Below are 20,291 nucleotides of genomic sequence, written 5' to 3'. Positions count from 1 at the left end.
CTTCACCAGCATCAGCCACACCGCCATCAGCCACGCTGCCATCAACCACGTCGCCCTCATCCGCCGCGACCACCACCGCGTCATCATCATAAGCAAAGGCCCTAACCAGAGCGTCCACATTATCGTCCACCTAGTGCACGAGGTTGCCCCGGATGACCTCGGGCACTGGGGCAATGGCGGCGGCAAAATCAAAGTCAGGATTGGTATTTAGGAGATGTCTGAAGACGCGGAAGAATGCGCACCCGAGAAGGCCTCGGCTCTTTTCGTCCACAAGCTCGCGAGCCCTCTCAGCACGGCTCTCCAGGCGCATCACAACATCAGTGAAGAAGCGAAGATGGCTGGCGTAATCCTCGGTGTGGGGATGAGGGGCATGCTCATCGCAGATGGTACCAAGCGCCTGGTTGGCCTTTGTCCTGAGGTCCCAAAGCATGGGAGCATGCTTCATAGCACATTTATGCATATAGTTTTTTAAGCCTTTTTTGCATCTCAAGTTAAACATTTGACCATAATAATTACTTATAAAATATTCATTCCTACAGAAATATTCCTATTATGATATTTCTTACAACACTTCTTCATATTATGCAGAATTGGTGCGTTTAGGCACCCAATCTTCATCGAAAGTGCTTCCAACACTAAATCAGGGATCAACTTGGAGAAGAGTTCAGTTCTAAAGGGGGCAAAATCGAAAAGAACCAGAGGAAGTGTCCGGTGGCACGCATGAGTGGAGCCGGGGGCTGGCGCGACCGGCCAGACGGCTATCTTAACCATGCGCAGCTGGTTCTTCTCGCGACTGACCCACCACACTAGATCGAGGCCAGAGAGAGAGGGGATCAATCAGATCAACCGTAACAAAGAAAAATAGGGGAGCAAGACTCTTTTCCCTCGCTGCTCACCACCACGGTGCTCACCTAGCACCAGATCTATAGCAACGAAGAAAACAGGGGATCGAGGGGAATGAGAGCGAGGACCAGATCGTGGGTTTTGAGAGGCTTGCGGTGTGACTGATCCACCGCGAGGCCTCTCCTTCCTGACCTGCAACCTCTACTGCTTCTCTTCAACACCGACGTTCGCGCTGCTCTGCTCCAACTCCGACGACCGCTGACGTGGCATCTCCTCGACATCAATAGCGGGACGCCGGACTCCTGGTGGTGCTCTGCTCCGGGTGGTCGGCTGACCTCCCGCGAAGGCTGCCGCGATTCCTTCTCAAGGCCGGGTCTTCCACTGCTGATCTTCACCAAGACTTCTTCACCATGCTGCAGCTCTAGCCCAAGGATCCTCTACTGCTACTTTTATTTGCCTACAACATCTACAGCTTTGAATCAAAGATCGTCAAGACCCATAGGCCCTGAACTATAGGGTCTGAAATTTACTCTGTTACCTGTGCACTTTTGCTGAATCCTCATGTATCCTTGCTGAATTGTTGTGACCCTTTGCTGGATATTGAGTTAGTAGTTATTTTCCTGCGAGCTGTTGTCACTTTAATAGGTTGCATGAGTTGTGTGTGATGTCTGAACCATCTTCCATCTGATAGTGTTACTTGTTTGTTTGATTACACGAAAGCCACTAAATAGAGACAATCTTATCTCTGAGCCCTTTACCTTTGCTGCATATTATTTGGTTTTACCTTGTGCAAGGGGCTGCTTGTTATCACTACGGTTTGATCCAACTACTCCGTTGTTCTGAATGTTTCGAATGTGTGCTTCGAAGTTCTAGATCCCTATGGAGAACACGACATCCGTAGTTTGGTCGTTCAAAGGTACTTGATCAGTCATCTTTTCTTCTTCTTGATCTTGCAAAGTTTCGGCAACTTGAAACCGCGTTTGATTCTCTCTCCTTCTCCTCAATAAAGTCCTTTCAATTTCTGGATCAAATGGCTCTAGTGAATATTTAGGTTGAAGCATAAGACAATTTCCTGTAAAGTTCCTTAAATTGACACATGCTAGTTTCTCTCAAAACTGCAGCCATTGTTAGGAAATGGTTAGTTGCCTAAAATAAATCCTGGTCTGCTTCTACTAATGTGCTAATGAAATTTAGATCCCTGGCAACGGCGCCAAAATGATCAAGTATAATATAGCAGGGTTTTGACGCCCAAACTATGGATGTCGAGTTCTCCACAGGGATCTAGAACTTCGAAGCACACATTCAAAACATTCAGAACAACAAAGCAGATGGATCAAACTGTAGTGATAACAAGCAGCCACTGGCACAAGGTAAGACCAAATAATATGCAGCAAAGGTAAAGGGTTCAGAGATAGGATTGTCTCTATTTAGTGGCTTTCGCGTAATCAAACAAACAAGTAACACTAGCAGATGGAAGATGGTTCAGACATCACACACAACTCATGCAACCAATTAAAGTGACAACAGCTCGCAGGAAAATAACTACTAACTCAGTATCCAGCAAAGGGTCACAACAATTTAGCAAGGATACATGAGGATTCAGCAAAAGTGCATAGGTAACAGAGTAAATTTCAGACCCTATAGTGCATATATTCAGAGAACAGGAACAGGAGAAGAGAGAGGTTCAGGGCCTATGGGTCTTGACAATCTTCGATTCAAAGCTGTAGATGTTGCAGGCAAAGAAAAGTAGCAGCAGAGGATCCTTGGGGTAGAGCTGCAGTGTGGTGAAGAAGTCGTGGTGAAGATCAACAGTGGAAGACCCGGCCTTGAGAAGGAATCGCGGTAGCCTTCGTGGGAGGTCAGCCGACCACCCGGAGGAGAGCACCACCAGGAGTCCAGCGTCCCGCTGTTGGTGTCGAGGAGATGCCGCGGCAGTGGTCGTCGGAGTTGGAGCAGAGCAGCGCGAACATCGGTGGTGAAGAGAAGCAGCAGAAGTTGCAGGTTAGGAAGGAGAGGCCTCACGGTGGATCAATCACACCGCAAGCCTCCCGAAACCCTCGATCTGGTCCTCGCACTCATTCCCCTCGATCCCCTGTTTTCTTCGTTATTGTAGATCTGGTGGTAGGTGAGCACCGTGGTGGTGAGCAGCGAGAGAAAAGAGTCTTGCTCCCCTGTTTTTCTTTGTTATGGTGGATCTGATCGATCCCCTCTCTCTGGCCTCGATCTAGTGTGGTGGGTCAGTCGCGAGAAGAACCAGCTGCGCGTGGTTACAGACAGCCGTCTGGCCGGTCGCGCCAGCCCCCGGCTCCTCTCACGTGTGCCACCGGACACTTCCTCTGGTTCTTTTCGGTTTTGCCCCCTTTAGAACAGAACTCTTCTCCAAGTTGATCCCTTCTTTAGTGTTGGAAGCACTTTCGATGAAGATTGGGTGCCTAAATGCACCAATTCTGCATAATATGAAAAAGTGTTGTAAGAAATATAATAATAGGAACATTTCTGTAGGAATGAATATTTTATAAGTAATTATTATGGTCAAATGTTTAACTTGAGATGCAAAAAGAGGCTTAAAAACTATATGCATAAATTTGCTATCAATTTTCCCCACACCCAGATCTTTGCTTGTCCTCAAGTAAAGGAAAATGATGGTGACACTACCCACACTGCCTAGTAAAGATGCGCTTTTGGAAAGATAGTAATTCCGACAATACTGGAACTAGGCAACTGTACTCTACTGAAGCTAGATTGTGATAAGCAATAATTTATAACACATTGTAAATGTTCCAAGTCAATGGCCTTGAGTGAAAGTGAATCCTATTAATCAAGAGTTGACTGTGTGTTCAACCCTAAGATAAGCTGGGACCCCAAAATCAATTAAAAAAACAAGTTACTTATTGAATTTAAAGCACAAGTGACAATATTATATCAGTCTCACCGAAGGAGCATACCACCGATCCCGAGAACATAGTATACACCTGGCTCGACCAATTATTATTATTATTATTATTATTATTATTATTATTATTATTATTATTATTATTGTCTCCCCGAAGGAACATACCACTGATCTAGAGAACATGGTATACACCTGGTTCGATAATTATAGCAAATTTTAGTTATTGTCTCCCCAAAGGAACATACCACCGATCCAGAGAACATGGTATACACCTGGTTCGACAATTATAGCATTTTTATATAAAACTTTACAGTCCAATCTACCAAACTTCACAAGCCACCGATCCAGGGAACATGACATGCTACTGTAGGTTGATCGGACTTAAATAATTATAAATATTTTATTTATTTATACGAAGATTACTTAGCTTTAAGTAAAACAGGAGTAACTGAAAGAGAAATCCATAGCTAATGGCATTGTTTTTCACAGACTACAGATCCGGAGATCATAGTTACTACTTAAGTGCCACCAGCTACTTAGCTTAACTTGGGACAGTCAAACAGAGCACATCAATTCATCAGTAGGTTTCACTTAGACTCAAGGCATTCCCATTGAACATTTACATGGAGGTATAAAGTATTCATTATCACAATTTACCATAAGAAGAATACATCTGCATAGTTTTAGTATTAAGAGAATCAACAATCTTCTTGAGGTGAATCCTACTTTGCAGTGATGAGTAACGTGCCACAATGTAGAAAAAGAAAGATTTTCAATGCAATTAAATGCCAGTCCTCATACTAAATTTTCTAAAGGTTGCTTCAAGTGGAACAGAATCACCTGGTATTTGTAAAATCTTCTCCCCTAGTTTATTTTCTCCACTCTTCTCGTTTTGTGTTCCCTTTTTGTGCTCCCCTTGCATTTATTCGCTGAAAAAGACAGACATAAACACATAAAAACTTTTCCATGAAAACTAAATAAGGAAAAGAACTTATTAAAGATTCAGGTTGTCTCCTGAAAAGTGCTTGTTTTAGGTCTTTAGCTCGACCATGTCTCTTCAGTTAGGTCAGGGTCCTGCAGGGATTGACACCACCTCTTGGCTCCCCTCGCCTTCTTGAATTTCCTTCTCCAGGTCTTGATCTTCACTTGTATTCTCTTCCTCGGAAATCAGAGGTGTGTCTCCAGAGATATAGGGCTTCAGTCTTTGACCGTTTACAAGGAAGAGACCTCCAGAAGTACTTTGCACTTGGATAGCACCACTTTTCAGAATCTTCTTCACCTTGCAAGGGCCATACCATCTTGACTTGAATTTACCGGGAAATAAATGAAACCTAGTATCGTAGACCAATACCAACTGTCCAAGATGAAATGCTTTCCTCAATATATGCTTATCATTCCAGATCTTGGTCTTGCACTCTCGTAAGAATCAGCTCTCAGTTCTTCCATTTCACAGAGTTGAAGTTTTCTATGTTTTCCTGCTGTATCAAGGTCCATGTTGAGTTTCCTTAGTGCCCATTGAGCTTTGTGTTCAAGTTCAACAGGTAGATGGCATGCTTTTCCATATATTAACCTGAATGGTGACATTCCAATTGGTGTTTTATAAGCTGTCCTATATGCCCATAGTGTGTCTGGTAATTTTAGTACCCAGTCAGACCTTGATTTTGATACTACCTTCTCGAGGATAGCCTTTATTTCTCTATTAGACAACTCCACTTGTCCATTTGCTTGTGGGTGATATGGATTTGTAATTCTGTGATTATGAACTCCATATTTTGCTACGAGAGATTCTAGTTGGGAGTTGTTGAAATGTGTTCCTCCATCACTGATAACAATCTGTGGCACACCAAACTTGGAAAGATCACTTGCTTGAATAAATTGCAAACTGACTTGGAATCAGCATTGACGGTTGGCACAGCCTCAACCCATTTTGACACATAATCCACTGCCACCAATATGTATTTGTACCCTTTTGATGATGGCAAGGGTCCAACATAATCAATTCCCCATACATCAAAGAGCTCTACTTCAAGAATTCCTTTTTGAGGCATCTCTTGCCTTTTTGAAATCTTTCCAGTTCTCTGACAAGGATCACAAGCTTCAAGAAAGGAATGCACATCCTTGAATAAAGTTGGCCAATAAAATCCTGCTTGCAAAATTTTTGCTTGAGTCTTTCGAGTACTTGCATGACCTCCATAAGGGGATGAATGGCAATGATAAATCACACTTTTAGTTTCACTTTCCGGCAAGCATCTTCGAACAATACCATCAGCACAATGCTTGAATAAGTAAGGTTCATCCCAAAGGAAATGCTTCATATCTGATAGGAATTTCTTCTTCTTCTGATACCCAAAATCTGTAGGAACTTTTTTACAGAACAGATAATTAACTATATCTGCATACCATGGTGTATAGTTTTGTATACTAGTCACTTTCATAAGATTGCTCCCTGGTGAAACATCATTGATGGGTAAGGAGTCTACTGCATTGTTTTGCAATCTCGACAAGTGATCTGCCACAACATTTTCAGCTCCTTTCTTGTCCTTGATTTCCACATCAAATTCTTGAAGCAGGAGTATCCATCTAATTAACCTTGGCTTAGCTTCTTTCTTGCTGAGTAAATATCTGATTGCAGCATGGTCTGTGTAAACTACACAATGAGATCCCACAAGATATTGCCTGAATTTGTCAAAGGCATACACTAATGCCAACAACTCCTTTTCGGTGGTTGTATAATTAGCTTGAGCATCATCAAGTGTTTTGCTAGCATAGTATATTACATGCAAATCTTTTCCTTTTCTTTGTCCAAGTACTGCACCAACAGCAAAGTCGCTTGCATCACACATTATCTCAAATGTTAATTCCCAGTCAGGGGGTTGCACTACTGGAGCGGTGACCAATGCTTCCTTAAGCAGGTTGAATGATTTTTCACATTCTGCATCAAAGTTGAACTTAACATCATTGTTTAGGATATTAGTGAGGGGTTTGGCTATCTTGGAGAAATCCTTTATGAATCTTCTATAGAACCCAGCATGTCCCAAAAAGCTCCTCACTCCCTTCACATTTACAGGTGGTGGAAGTTTTGATATTACTTTGACTTTTGCTTGATCAACCTCAATTCCTCTTTTAGATACGAAATGTCCCAAAATAATTCCTCCCTTAAAATAAACTGACACTTCTCCCAGTTTAGGACTAGATTGTCTTCTGAACACCTCTGAAGAACTGCCGCCAGATTATTCAAGCAATCTTCATAACTTTTTCCAACGACTGTAATATCATCTATGAACACCTCCACTTTGATTCCTATCATATCTGAGAATATAGAGAGTATAAACCTTTGAAATGTTGGGGGTGCATTACAAAGTCCATAAGCTAGTCTTTTGTAAGCAAATGTTCCGTATGGGCAAGTGAAAGTTGTTTTGTCTTGATCATCCGGGTGAATTGGGATTTGCAAGAATCCTGAATACCCATCTAAGCAGCAGAAATATTCATGCCCAGCAAGCCTTTCCAGCATTTGGTCAATAAATGGTAAAGGAAAATGGTCCTTCCTTGTTACTTCATTTAACTTTCTGAAATCATTGACCATTCTCCACCCTGTGACAGTCCTACTAGGAATAGTTTGCCCTTGTTCGTTTTCAATGACAGTTATTCCTCCTTTTTTGGGCACCATGTGAATGGGACTAATCCACTCGCTGTCCGAAATTGCGTATATGATATCAGCAGGGAGCAATTTAAGAATCTCCTTTTTGAGAACCTCTTGCAAATGAGGATTTAACCTTCTTTGACTTTCTCTAATTGGCACACTACTTTCTTTCAAGTAAATCCTGTGAGAGCAGACATCAGGATTTATCCCTTTCATATCATCGATCGAATATCCAATAACATCCTTGTACTTTTGCAAAACTGCTGAAGCCCTTTTATTTGCATTTCCGTCAACTCACTGTTTACGATAATTGGCCACTGGTTTCATTGTCTAAGAATGCATACTTCAAACTTTCTGGAAGTTGTTTCATATCTATTTGCCTTGGTTGCATCTTCCCTAATGACCTTGCACTACTTTCCAACATGCTCACAGGTCTAATTTCCTCGTATCTAATTTCACTATTGTCCTCATCAACTACTTCACAAGAAATACTTCCATACCTCTCTTCATAACCTTCTTCCACATATTTTTGTAATGTATCAATTCTGTAACAATGTTCTTCTCCTTGAGGAACATGTGTTGCATGCTTCATGTCAAACTCCACCTTTTCATTTCCGAACCTCAAGCTCAATTTAGCTTGTTGGACATCAATAAGTGCACCAGCTGTGGCCAAAAATGGTCTTCCAAGAATCACAGCCTCACTCTTGTCCTCCATATCTAGCACTACAAAGTCAACCGGATAAGCAAACTTCCCAACTATGATTGGAACATCCTCAAGAATCCCAACAGGTCTCCTATATGTTCTGTCGGCCAACTGAAGAGTTATGGATGTTGGATTCAATTCTCCCAAGAACATCCTTTTGCTAACTGAATGTGGTAACACACTAACACTTGAGCCCAAGTCACATAGTGCACTGTAAGTTTTGTTTGCAATAACACATGGTACACAAAAACTTCCTGGGTCATCCAATTTTTCAGGCATGGAATAATGAATTATTGCACTGCATTCCTTTGATAGAGTAACAACTTCTGGCTCAGACATGCTTCTTTTCTTTGTTAATAATTCCTTTAAATATTTGGCATACATCGGAACATGCAAGACAGCATCAAGAATAGGAACATTAATCTAAACTCCTTTCATAGTTTCCAAAAATTTGGCAAATTGCTTGTCATCTTTGTGTTTGTTGAACCTCTCAGGAAAGGGAATGTTGTTGGTTGTTATTGCTTCCTCTGGCAAAGAATCAGCTCTTGTTTGAAAACCAGGGAATTTGACTTCAGTTTCGATTCGGATATCAACTTCTTTCTCCTTTATTTTCTCTGATGATGTTGAAGGTGGAGTTTCGGATGAACTTGGCCTCATAGCAGGAGGCACATATGTCTTCGAAATAGAAAGTAATGGTCCTGTCGTAACTCCACTCCTTGTAGTCACTGCATCAACTGAAGATATTGCCCCACAATGAGCTTTCGGGTTTGGAATTGGTTGAGCAGGCAGCCTCGCTTCATTTTCTCCCACCATACTATCCATTTTGCTCACAAGCATCTTAACAGAATCTTTTAAGCTATTAACTTCATTTGTCATCTTGTTCATTAATTCCAACTGCATCTTCATGATTTCCTCCATTCCATTTGGCTGAACATTTTGTTGCTCATTCTTCCTTGGCACTTGAAATTGACTTGGATGATTTGGTGGTCGATTTCCTTGTACTGTCGATCCACTTGCATATGATTGATTGTTCTTGTACGACAAGTTTGGATGGTTCCTCCAAGAAGGATTGTAGCTGTTTGAGAATGGACCTTGACCTTGGGCATAACTTACTTCTGAAACCGATGATCCAATTGCTGAATAGAAGGTACATTCTGTTGAAGGATGACCTGCTTGGCCACATACATCACACATTTGAGGCACACTTACTGAAGCTACAGATGTACCGTTGCAATTTGACATGATACTATCCATCTTCTTGTTCAAGATGTCAATCTGAGCTGCCATGCTATCATTTGCAGACACATTATACACACCAGGATGTGGTGGTGTTATTGCTCTTTCACTTGACCATTGGAAATGATGGGACGCCATACTTTCAATCAATGCAAATGCTTCATCAAGGGTTTTGTTCATGATTCCTCCTCCAGCAGCAGAATCAACAAAAGCTCTGGTCTGAGTGGACAGTCCTTTGTAAAAGGTTTGTAACACCAGCCATCTTTCTAAACCATGATGAGGACACATTCTGATTAAAGAGTTGAATCTTTGCCATGCGTCATACAAACTTTCTCCATCATATTGAGTAAACCTTGTTAACTTGTCCCTGTATTCGGCATCTTTTGTGGGTGGAAAGTATCTCTCAAGAAATGTCTGCAATAAAGTCTCCCAAGTATCTTTCAGATGTTCAGGCAATGAGTGAAGCCATACTCTTGCTCCATCTCTCAATGAAAATGGGAATAGTGATAATCTGATTGCACTCGGTGAAACTCCATTTTGCTTGAGGGTGTTACAATACTCCAAGAAAGTCCTTATATGCTCATGTGGGTCTTCTAAAACTGTTCCACCAAATCTGGACTGCTGTACCATGTTAAACAGAGCAGGCTTCAATTCAAAATTGTGTCGGGACCCCGATCCTAAGTCACACAGATCTAGCATGTAACACTTCATATCACGTTGCGGCCTCATGCACGGTATTCCCACGGGTGCCACCTTACCAGGCCCGGGACTGTTTGCGCCTTTTGGCTCACGTATATGATAGTGTCGCTAGCATCCATATGACAGAGAACCCGGGCCGACATGACTAGTCATGAACCCAAAGTGGCACTAACTTAGAGGGACAGGCATACATGAATCAACTTCGAGCATGTCGGTCAACAGCGTATGAATCCGGGCTGTAGCACTGGGCTAACAGGACTCCGGGAACCCGGGCTGTAGCAGGCTAGGCAGGACTCCGGATGTCACCGCGTGACATTTTCCCGAAGGGACAGGCACAGGAACGAAGTGAATCACATGTCGACCAGTCAAGTGTTCCGGAGCAGTAATGCTGGGCTAGCAGGACTCTGGTGAACCGGGCTGTAGCGGACTACTATGGCACATGGAAGCACAAGACTACATTTCCCCATAAGAGAGGCTACCAGAGGTAAACAACTAGGTTGTCGGATCCCACACATAGCAATACACGTTACACGTACGCATAACATGCAAGTATGTGTTGTACAACATGGCATCACAACATAACTCAAACTCATATAGATAAAGGCCCGGAAAAGCCACATAGCATTCAATACGAACAGGGGTCTCATGACCCATCATTCAGAGCATACAAGCAACGGAAGCATTACATGTCTGAGTACATACAACTACAAAAGGAAAAGACTAAGAAGCCTGACTAAACACGACCCTCCCAAGGGTACAAGATCGTAGCTGGGATACAAGCTACTCGTCGAAGTCACTAGTGTAACCAACTGCAAAACATAAATAAGCAAACGTGAGTACAAAGGTACTCAGCAAGTCTTACATCAGAACTATCTACATATGTAACATTATCAACAAGGGGGTGGTGGAGTTTTAACAGCAGCAAGCCAGCTTTGACTCAGTGGCTAGCCTATACTACGAGTATCAGAAACTTCTTTGAGGTGACAAGACGCACACGAGTCCACATATTCACCATGTCAATACTCCACTAGGGTTCCATTCCCGTCAACCTACAAGAAGGCCATCCATAGCACTCACGCTTATCTTGCGGATTTTAGAGTATCCACTTCAAGTTGTCTATGTACTACATAAGTCCTCCAAGTTTCCATATCCGAGGAAAACGGCTATTCGAATAGATAATAGTAACCCTGCAGGGGTGTACTGCTTCACACACGCTCTCGTCACTTATTGCCCTGTACATGTCATGTACCTCGGCAACCTTCAAGAAGAAGACAGGCGAGGGTGTCGGACACGACCTGACTGACCACACAAGTCTATCGTCCAGGTTTATCGCCTATTCGAGTTCCATCCGCAAGGAGTTCCGGCCGAAGTCTCCAGTACAGCCCCAAACGATGTGTGCAGGGTTCCCAAGCCCACCATCCGGGTGCCACTTGGTACACCGTGCCACGGTGCCTAGTCTATCCCAAGCCCGTCCCGTCGGACACCACCTGGTAGACAAGTAGCACTACCTACAAATGCCAGAAACTAGTTGCAACTCCTGGACAGAGATCAAGTGGATTAATAAGCCGAGAGGGGCCGGATGACCGGAACCGAATGTGTGGTAGTAACTGGACTTGGATAACATACACAGAACTCAGTGCTTAGGGACGGTTCCAATGAGACAACCCACCATGTACTCCTACATGGCCTCTCATCGCTACCTTTACCAAAACGTGTTCACACACTTAGCCTTTATCGGTAGGACATGTTCACCACTCCGATTCATTCCCGATGAATCAGACCTAACACAACTCTAAGCATAGCTGGCATAAAGAAACCAAGCATGGATGAGTAGGCACATCAAAGCTCAAGCAACTCCTACTCATGCTAGTGGGTTTCAACTATTTACTGTGGCAATGACAGGTCATACAGAGGAATGGGTTCAACTACCGCAGCAGAAAGTAGCAGTTTGAATTGTTGTTGTCCTAATGAAGTATAAGGAGCAGGAGCGAGAGAGTGGGATTTATCAAAATGCAAGGGGGTTGCTTTCCTGATAGAATGACGAAGGGGTACGGCTCCTCTGACAGGTACTCGGGAACACCTTCCGGAGTGGAACCTATCGAGAAGAAACGGTGCCGACGATCAACACACAAACAAATGCAACAAAATGATGCATGAACATGACATGTGCAAACGCTAGTGTTTAGGCTAATGCAAGTTGCTACCAATTGGTTGAAGCCCATTTGAATCAAAGATTCAAATGCAAATACGAAATGAAGCATTTAAAATGCCCATATTATGTTTTCACTTATATAGCATGTATAAGTTGGTTTTTCATGCATGTAACTTGCGTAAATGGATTCCTTGCATTTTTCTAATAATTTTTCATATATAATTTATTTCATTCTAAGCTACGGTTGAATTATTGTGAATTTGAATTTTAGGCAATATTCTGGAATTTCCTGAGTTAAAATAATTCCAGAAAAAGAATAATTGTGCGAGCACTACGTCAGCATGACATAAGCGAGTCAACGGGGCTGACCAGGTCAAACCTGACCAGTGGGTCTTACTGGTCAGTGACCCAGTCAACTAACTAAGTTAGTTAGTCCTAACTAACTAGGCAGGGCCCACTAGTCAGTGACTGTACTAGCTAACCTAGTTAGTTAATTAGTGCTAACTATAGTAGTTAGTCGGGCGGGGCCCGCAAGTCAGTGAGAGAGAGGGGGGAGGTCAAACTGGGTTGTGGGGTCAACCCACGCCGGTCAAAAGTCGGCGGTCACCGGCGTTTAGCCGTCAGCGAGTCCGAACGCGGCGGTGCGCTGCGGGTTCTGCCTACAGGGGGCCATTTGGCGCGTGGAGTACAGCTACGGGATGCGGACTCCGCATCCAGCCGTGGTGGTGGCGCGGCCGGGGAGCGGCCAGAGTGGCGCCGGCGACGACAAGTGCAGCGGCCGGAGCTCGGGTGCGCGCGGAGTTGGCGTTGTGGGGTGCAAGCGGGCAAGGGGAGGCGCTAGCGAGGCTTAGCGCGGGGCAGCAAGCTCGGTGGACACGCGTCTGGGACCAAATGGTCACCGGAGCGTTGCCGCGAACGAGCTCGGGCGGTGGCGCAGTTCGGTCGATAAGGGGGCGACGGCTGTGGGGCGTAAACGAGCTCGGGAAGAGGGGGAACAAACGCAGAATCTCACAGTGGAGGCGACGGGATGGTCAGCGGGCTCGGGGACGAGTTGGAGATGAAGGATGGGCGCTAGCGATCTCGGCGGCCGAGAGGTTGAAGATGATGGTGATGACGTCTCTATGGCGCGCCCCGGCTCGCTTGGCTCGATGGAGATGATGAAGACGACGTCGTGGAGCTCCTGGGCATGTCTAGGGGGCGAGGGGGAGGCAGTGGCTGCAGAAACGGCGAGCGGTGGCGTCGGCTGCGCTCGGGTGCGGGCGAGAGAGGGTGACAGAGGAGAGGAGAATCACGACGGAGAGTGAGAGGGGGTCGGGGAGGCTGCATGGCGTCTCCAGGGACGCCCAGAAGAAGGCGGCAAGCAGGAGGTGGCTGGGCATGCGCCGGCGTGTGTCGGCCACGCACTCGGCGTCCTCCTGGTGCGGTGGAGAAGATGACTGGCAGGGCCAGCTAGCTGGGCCGGCCAGCTTGGCCGCCAGTGCCAGGCCTCAGGTAAGGCCCAGGTAAGCCTATTCCCTTTTTTGTTTTTATTTCTATTTCTGACATTTGTTTTTGACTTAAAAATAAATACCAGCACAAATATAAAAATGTTGAGATTCCTTGTGACCACTAGTTATAATATACCAGAGGCCCTCACCAAATTCCAACATTTTTGGAGCCTCTAAAATATTTATATTATTTTAAATAGCTCCAATTCAAATACATATGGGTTCATTCAAAAATCCAAAATGTCTAGCAAAAATGTGCATCAACCCTGGTTGTTGTTTCCAACATTTTCCAAAGACAATGAATATTTTTGAAAAGCATTTTGGGTTCATTGAAATTCAATTTTTAATTTGAACCTATTTGAATTTGCTTTGGTGCTAGGGTTTGAAACATCCCCATTTCAACTTCATTTGAAATTTAAACATGATGCACAAAGCAAGCCTAGGTCATACCAGAACTAGGGATGTGACAAATTGTTTGCCTGAATAATTGGTTGCACCATTTCTCCTGGTATCCCATGATCTCTTGGGATCCACAAGTCCCTGAGTAAAGGTACTTGATCACTCATCTTTTCTTCTTCTTGATCTTGCAAAGTTTCGGCAACTTGAAACCGTGTTTGATTCTCTCTTCTTCTCCTCAATAAAGTCCTTTCAATTTCTGGATCAAATGGCTCTAGTGAATATTTAGGTTGAAGCATAAGACAATTTCCTGTAAAGTTCCTGAAATTGACACATGCTAGTTTCTCTCAAAACTGCAGCCAATGTTAGGAAATGGTTAGTTGCCTAAAATAAATCCTGATCTGCTTCTACTAATGTGCTAATGAAATTTAGATCCCCGGCAACGGCGCCAAAATGATCAAGTATAATATAGCAGGGTTTTGACGCCCAAACTACGGATGTCGTGTTCTCCACAGGGATCTAGAACTTTGAAGCACACATTCGAAACATTCAGAACAATAGAGCAGATGGATCAAACCGTAGTGATAACAAGCAGCCTCTGGCACAAGGTAAAACCAAATAATATGCAGCAAAGGTAAAGGGTTTAGAGATAAGATTGTCTCTATTTAGTGGCTTTCGCGTAATCAAACAAACAAGTAACACTAGCAAATGGAAGATGGTTCAGACATCACACACAACTCATGCAACCAATTAAAGTGACAAAAGCTCGTAGGAAAATAACTACTAACTCAATATCCAGCAAAGGGTCACAACAATTCAGCAAGGATACATGAGGATTCAGCAAAAGTGCACAGGTAACAGAGTAAATTTCAGACCCTATAGTGCATATATTCAGAGAACAGGAATAGGAGAAGAGAGAGGTTCAGGGCCTAGGGGTCTTGACGATCTTCGATTCAAAGTTGTAGATGTTGCAGGCAAAGAAAAGTAGCAGCAGAGGATCCTTGGGGTAGAGCTTCAGCATGGTGAAGAAGTCTTGGTGAAGATCCATAGTGGAAGACCCGGCCTTGAGAAGGAATCGCGGCAACCTTCGCGGGAGGTCAGCCGACCACCCGGAGCAGAGCACCACCAGGAGTACGGCGTCCCGCTGTTGGCATCGAGGAGATGCCGCGGAAGCGGTCGTCGGAGTTGGAGCAGAGCAGCGCGAACGTCGGTGGTGAAGAGAAGCAGAAGAGGTTGCAGGTCAGGAAGGAGAGGCCTCGCAGTGGATCAGTCACACCGCAAGCCTCCCGAAACCCTCGATCTGGTCCTCGCTCTCATTCCCCTCGATCCCCTGTTTTCTTTGTTGCTGTAGATCTGGTGGTAGGTGAGCACGGTGGTGGTGAGCAGTGAGAGAAAAGAGTCTTGCTCCCCTGTTTTTCTTTGTTATGGTGGATCTGATCGATCCCCTCTCTCTCTGGCCTCGATCTAGTGTGGTGGGTCAGTCGCGAGAAGAACCAGCCGCGTGTGGTTACAAACAGCCGTCTGGCCGGCCGTGCCAGCCCCCGGCTCCTCTCACGCGTGCCACCGGACACTTCGTCTGGTTCTTTTTGGTTTTGCCCCCTTTAGAACTGAACTCTTCTCCAAGTTGATCCCTTCTTTAGTGTTGGAAGCACTTTCGATGAAGATTGGGTGCCTAAACGCACCAATTCTGCATAATATGAAGAAGTGTTGTAAGAAATATCATAATAGGAATATTTCTGTAGGAATGAATATTTTATAAGTAATTATTGTGGTCAAATGTTTAACTTGAGATGCAAAAAAAGGCTTAAAAAACTATATGCATAAATGTGCTATCAATGCTCGTGCAATAATGTCTGCCGGCGAAGTGCCTCCTCCCTGCTTTGTTGCGCGAAGGACTCGGTGCTGGCAAACCGCTGCTGAAGAGAGAGCAACTCGGCATGGGCGCGGAGGCCATCCCGGCCTACATCAAGATCAGGGCCGCTACGGCGGCTTTCTCGCGCTGTTCCGCCTCAGCCAGCCCTGACCTGAGGGCAGCGGTCCTGCCCACACCTTCGGCTTCCACGAGCTTCAGCGTCAGGTCATACCTGCCAGCAAGATCGGCGCAAGCCTCGGCCACCCTGCGGTGACCTCCTCCTGGGCCCTGGCCTCACGCGCGTTGATAGCATCCTCTGCTTGGGCGACTTGGCCTCACTCATCTGCAACCGCTGAAGCTCAAGGCTGCGCTCCGTGGCCTCCAGCAATAGTGCTTCCTCGCGCCTCAAGATCTCCTCATCATCGGACGAAGCGCCCTTCATCGACGCCAGGGCAACTCTGTGTGCCTCCACCTGCTGCTCCAGGGAGGCGTTCAAGGCCCGGAGCCCCAACCTACGCTCCTCGGTGGCTGCACGGTGATTGTCCGCCTCCCTGGCCTCCTCCAAGGCCCAGGCGCTGGCCTCTCGCGAGATTGCCAGGGATGCCTCGGCCTTTGCACTGGCATGCTCGCACTGCAAGCGCCCGAGGTTGATAGCCACCTTCAGTTGATGCCACTCCTCCACCAGCCAGAGGCCTTCGGCTACAAGGAGAGCATCGACGTCCATGAGTTCTCTTCGCCGAGCCGGCTCATCGCTCCCATTGCCTCCTGAAAGAGCTCATGGAGGATGACACTCCGCTCATGCGCAAACTTAAGCGCGCAACCAGGTCCGTCCCCTGCAGCAGGGGTTGCCGAAGGGATCCGAAGTGGCTCACCTCGTTTCGGCAGGGGGCTGGGGGCTAGCGCCTCCTGGGTCGCCGACCGGGCTTCGGCGGGGGCCCGGATGGGAGGCCCATTGCTCGAAGAAGAAGCCCAGATTGAGGTCATCCAGCCATCGTCCACAACCAGAGGAGGAGCCCTTGGCACACTTGCCGCACCCCAGGAGGCCACGAAGGACAGATGGCAAAGGCGCGGGCTCAAGGTGCCAGGCTAGCGTGTGTGCCTCTCCGGCCGACCTCGCGCCAGGTGCGGCATGTTGGCTTGGGGCCCTTAAAGCCAGCGGGGGATTCGAGGCAGGAGAAGGTTGCTTCCCGGGAGACTTCACCGTCTTAGCAGAAGGGACCCAGAGGAGCCACAGTTAGGAGGAGAAGCAGCACTCCAGAAATTGCAAAGATAAGGTACTCACTCGTCTATGGCAATATACTTCCTTTGCTTCAACGGCCGGAAGGTATCATTGCTGCAGCTTGGAGACCCTTTCCTCTTGCGGAGTGAGGGAGTCCTGGATTAGGGGGTCTCCGGACAGCCAGACTATATCCTTTGGCCGGACTGTTGGACTATGAAGATACAAGATTGAAGACTTCGTCCCGTCTCTGGATGGAACTTTCCTTGGCGTGGAAGGCAATCTTGGCAATACGGATATGTAGATCTCCTCCCTTGTAACTAACTCTGTGTAACCCTAGCCCCCTCCGGTGTCTATAGAAACCGGAGGGTTTAGTCCGTAGGACAACATACAATCATACCATAGGCTATCTTCTAGGGTCTATCCTCTACGATCTCATGGTAGATCAACTCTTGTAATACTCATATCATCAAGATCAATCAAGCAGGACGTAGGGTATTACCTCCATCAAGAGGGCCCGAACCGAGGTAAACATCGTGTCCCCTGCCTCCTGTTACCATCCTCCTTAGACGCACAGTTCGGGACCCCCTACCCAAGATCCGCCGGTTTTGACACCGACATTGGTGCTTTCATTGAGAGTTCCACTGTGCCGTCACCATCAGGCTCGATGGCCCCTTCGATCATCGGTAATGATGCGGTCCAGGGTGAGGTTTTCCTCCCCGGACAGATCTTCATATTTGGCGGCTTCGTACTGCGGACCAATTTGCTTGGCCATCTGGAGGAGATTGAGGGCTACACCCTTGGCCATCAGGTCAAGTTCGAAAACTTAAACTACACTGCCGACATCCGCAGAGATTTGATCTTCGACGGATTTGAGCACATGTCAGGTGCACCGCACAATCACGACGAGCATGAAAATAACTCTGCCATCGGACAATGTTCGGGAGATCACATCTGCAACTACTCCGGCCTTCAATCCGGAGCAAATTGCACCATCCGAGGACGGATGGATAGACCCCGCCATGGAGGCCGCACTCTCAGTGGCGATGGAGCCGGATACTAACTTCACCCCTTAGGAGAGCCGTGTCGTCGAACCACTGGATTCGTCTCCGGCCACAGACTCCGAGCCACCTGCATCCGTGCCTATCGAATCCGACTGGGCGCCGATCATGGAGTTCACCTTCGCGGATATCTTTCAGCACTCGCCTTTCGGCAATTTGCTAAATTCTTAAGGTCTCTCTCCTTGTCAGGAGAACCTTGGCCAAACTATGTCTGGCTAGAATGGGATGCGGACGACGAAGAAATTCGCTGCCCACCCACCACCCAGTTAGTAGCCACTGTCAACGATTTAACCGACATACTCGACTTAGACTCCGAAGACATCAACGGTATGGACGACGATGCAGGAGACGAACAGGAACCACCGCCCACAGGGCGCTGGACCACCACCTCATCATATGATATATACATGGTGGACACCCCCAAAGAAGGCAATGGCGACGAGACAATGGAGGATGACCCCTCCAAGAAGCAACCCAAGTGTCGATGTCAGCGGCGCCGCTCTAAGTCCCGCCACAGCAAAAGTAGTGATGCCAGCACAAGAGACAATAACACTCCGGATAGTGCCGAAGACAACCACAATCCCCTCCAGCACGATGTAGAGCGGGAGGGTGAACAAGCTAGCCCTCCAGAACAGACAGCAGATGGAGAATCGAAGGACGACAATTACATGCCTCTCTCCGAAGATGAGGTGAGCCTTGGCGACGAATAATTTATCATGCCTGAGGATCCCGTCGAGCAGGAGCGCCTCAAGCACCGGCTTATGGCCACAGCAAATAGCCTGAAGAAAAAGCAACAACAGCTTCAAGCTGACCAAGACTTGCTAGCAGACAGATGGACTGAAGTCCTTGCGGCCAAGGAATACGAACTCGAGCGCCCCTCCAAGAGTTACCCAAAGCGCAGGTTGCTACCTCAGCTCGAGGGGGAAGCATTGAAACCTCCATCACCAGTGTGCGATGCGGCTGGCCGTCCACCGCGTGGCTGAGTCAGAGAGGCGTTTCAGCCTAAAGTTCAGTCTGCACCCCGCCGCCACTCAATCAAAAATACCAAGGCCCGGGGGAACACACGGGACCTGCGAGACGTATTGGACAGTAGGGCAAAACATGCAAGCTCAATATACGGGTCACGGGGGCGCATACCAACGCGGGACGATGACCATCGCGCTGGATATACGAAGTAAATCCGACCGGGCCGAATACAGCAGACAAGACTCATATGAACTGCGTCGTGATATAGCCCGGCATAGAGGCGCATCACACCCCCTATACTTTGATACGTCCATTTTGCATCATGCTTTTATATCGATATTTATCGCATTATGGACTATTATTTCACTTTATGTCACAATACTTATGGCTATTCTCTCTTATTTTACAAGGGTTACATATGGAGGGAGAATGCCGGCAGCTGGAATTCTGGGCTGGAAAAGGAGCAAATATTAGAGACCTATTCTGCGCAACTCCAAAAGTCCTGAAACTCCACGGAACATCTTAAAATAAATAAAGAAAAATCCTCACCAAAGATGAAGGCCAGGGGGCCCACACCCTACTCACGAGGGTGGGGAGCGCCCCCCCTAGGGCGTGCCCCCTACCTCGTGGGCCCCCTGGTGGCTCTCCGACGCCCATCTTCTCCTATATGAAATCTTTCGATGAGAAAAAAAATAAGAGGGAACTTTTCGGGACGAGACTCCGCCGCCACGAGGCGGAACCTTGGCAGATCCAATCTAGAGCTCCGGCAGAGCAGTTCCGCCGGGGAAACTTCCCTCCGGGAGGGGGAAATCATCACCATCGACATCACCAACGCTCCTCTCATCGGGAGAGGGCAATCTCCATCGACATCTTCACCAGCACCATCTCATCTCCAAATCCTAGTTCATATCTTGTATCCAATTCTTGTCTCAAAGTCCGGGATTGGTGCTAGTAGGTTGCTAGTAGTGTTGATTACTCCTTGTAGTTGATGCTTGTTGGTTTATTTGGTGGAAGATCATATATTCAGATCCTGTATGCATATCATTACCCCTCTGATTATGAACATGAATATGCTTTGTGAGTAATTACGTTCGTTCCTGAGGACAAGGGAGAAGTCTTGCTATGAGTAGTCATGTGAATTTGGTAT

At 46.5% G+C, this 20,291-nt stretch overlaps 1 non-coding gene across 1 annotated transcript; it reads left to right on the top strand.

Annotated features, from left to right (window-relative positions):
- The first annotated feature begins 9,583 nt into the window (after positions 1-9,583).
- On the top strand, positions 9,584-9,690 carry LOC123063817 (small nucleolar RNA R71). The gene has a single exon (XR_006430573.1). It is a non-coding gene; the product is annotated as a small nucleolar RNA R71 (small nucleolar RNA).
- The last annotated feature ends 10,601 nt before the right edge of the window (positions 9,691-20,291 follow it).

This window comes from Triticum aestivum, chromosome 3A (genome assembly GCF_018294505.1).
Source record: "Triticum aestivum cultivar Chinese Spring chromosome 3A, IWGSC CS RefSeq v2.1, whole genome shotgun sequence".
NCBI classification, from domain to species: domain Eukaryota; kingdom Viridiplantae; phylum Streptophyta; class Magnoliopsida; order Poales; family Poaceae; genus Triticum; species Triticum aestivum.
Note: the sequence above shows the minus strand (reverse complement) of the source record. Positions and strands in the feature narration are given on the sequence as shown.